Raw genomic sequence first — 2,780 nt, forward strand, 5'->3', positions numbered from 1 at the left:
CTGAATCTCTGGACCCCCTGCAGTTTACAGAGCCTACAGAGCAAACAGGTCCACAGACGACGCCATAGCCCTCACCCTCCACACTGCCCTCTCACACCTGGACCCGAAGAACAGGAACACATATGTGAGAATGCTGTTCATTGACTACAGTTCAGCATTCAATACCATTGTGCCCTCCAAGTTGGTCATCAAGCTCAGAGACCTTGGGCTCAACAGCGCCCTCTGTGACTGGATCCTGAACTTCTTGACGGGCAGACCCCAGGCAGTGCGGGTGGGAAACATCACATCCTCCACCCTGATTCTAAACACCGGAGCCCCTCAAGGCTGCGTGCTCAGCCCTCTCCTCTACTCCCTGTTCACCCACGACTGCGTGGCCACACACAGCTCCAACACCATCGTGAAAGGAAGCAGCAGGGAGAGGGACACGCCCCCATCGCCATCAATGGGACTACGGTGGAGAGAGTCAGCAGCTTCAGGTTCCTTGGGGTCCACATCACTGAGGACCTGACATGGACTCTTCACACCACCACCATCACCAAGAAAGCTCGACAGCGGCTCTTCTTCCTCCGCAGGCTGAGGAGATTCAAAATGGATTCCAGGATACTCTGCAACTTCTACAGGTGCACGATAGAGAGCATCCTGACTGGCAGCATGACGGCCTGGTACGGCAGCTGCACCGACCTCAATCGTAAGGCTTTACAGAGGGTGGTGAAAACTGCACAGCACATCACCAGGACGGAGCTGCCATCCATGGAGGACCTTTACTCCCAGCGGCTCAGGAAGAAATCACTACGGATTATCAAAGACCCCCATCACCCCAGCCACAAACTGTTCTTTCTGTTGCCGTCTGGCAGACGTTACCGCAGCATCCTGGCAAGGACAAGAAGATTCGGAGACAGTTTCTTCCCGCGGGCAGTGAGACTGTTAAAAAATGGAACTGTTGAAACAACTTCAAACATTCATCTGCTACTCAGTAATATGTATCTAATACCTAATATATATATATCATATAACTTGTATATAGACTCGTACTGCACTATTCCACATCATCACTTTATTTTATTTTATAACTATTATTCTTTTTGTATTGCTCTTGCTCTTATTGTTATTATGTTATTATGTTGCATTGTTGGAGAAGCCTGTGACATAAGATTTTCAACTACATAATTACTCTGTAGCTATGTCAGATTGACAATAAAGAACCTTGAACCTTGTATTGTTGAAGGCATACAAATAACATTAAGTAACGGCACTTACACCTTTGTTGTGTTGGCTTTTAAACTGAGCCAAATCACGTCATTCATGTCTCGGCTGTGACTGAATGGAAATGACAATAAATACAATTGTAAAACGAAAAAAGCCAACATATATTGTATGTTTAAAGTATATTCAGTACATATATAAATACATATATTTAGCATTTTTAATACAGGTAGATCATTTTTGCCCTGGTCATTTTAAAAGTAGCTCACAAGCCAAAAAAGTGTGGGCACCCCTGCCATAGTGCATCCTGGTGACATGTACCACTTTTGGTACTGACCACTGCAGACCGGGAACAGCCCACAAGAGCAGCAGTTTTGGAGATGCTCTGATCCAGTCGTCTAGCCATCACAAGTCGGCCCTTGTCAAAGTCGCTCACATCCTTACCCATTTTTACTGCTCCAAACACATCAACTTTGAAGAAAAAGTGTTCACTTGCTGCCTAACATATCCCACCCACTGACAGGTAGCATTCTAACGAGATAATCAATGTTATTCAACTCACCTGTCAGTGGTCATAATGTTATGGCTGATCGTGTATAAGAGGGCATGCCCAATGGTGGTCATTTTGTAATTTGAGAATCATCTGAACATTGTGGAGGAGGTGTTGAGTGTTCCCCTGCTTAATTTAGTGTTAGCATGCTAATGAACACTAAATGTGGCCAAGGCTGATGAATGTAAAAAGTTTATCTTTAAAGGTCACGTATTATGCAAAATGCACTTTTTCATGTCTCTTCTACATCAACATGTGTCCCCTCTTCTTCATGTCTCTTCTACATCAACATGTGTCCCCTCTTCTTCATGTCTCTTCTACATCAACATGTGTCCCCTCTTCTTCATGTCTCTTCTACATCAACATGTGTCCCCTCTTCTTCATGTCTCTTCTACATCAACATGTGTCCCCTCTTCATGTCTCTTCTACATCAACATGTGTCCCCCCTTCTTCATGTCTCTTCTACATCAACATGTGTCCCCTCTTCTTCATGTCTCTTCCACATCAACATGTGTCCCCTCTTCTTCATGTCTCTTCTACATCAACATGTGTCCCCTCTTCTTCATGTCTCTTCTACATCAACATGTGTCCCCTCTTCTTCATGTCTCTTCTACATCAACATGTGTCCCCTCTTCTTCATGTCTCTTCCACATCAACATGTGTCCCCCCTTCTTCATGTCTCTTCTACATCAACATGTGTCCCCTCTTCTTCTAGCCAATCACCAACCAAGGTAACCCCCCCCCCCTCCCCTTAACCAAATATCTCTCAGGGCGTGGGGAGTGGCTCCTTATTTTCATCTAAAGTAACAGACTTTTGAAACAGGGCTGAAACAGGGGATTATGGGATGCTACAATGATCTGTTTGGTGTTTGGAGTCAAACACTTCAGAGACGTGTTCTGTATATATCTGAGACCTATAATATATTGATGAAAAACAGTATAATAGGAGACCTTTAAAACATAAGGACTTGACAGATTGAAGTCAACTTTAGCATGCACTACCAAGGAATATGAAATCACAGCAGGG

This window comes from Trematomus bernacchii, unplaced genomic scaffold, assembly GCF_902827165.1.
Source record: "Trematomus bernacchii unplaced genomic scaffold, fTreBer1.1, whole genome shotgun sequence".
Classification (NCBI taxonomy): domain Eukaryota; kingdom Metazoa; phylum Chordata; class Actinopteri; order Perciformes; family Nototheniidae; genus Trematomus; species Trematomus bernacchii.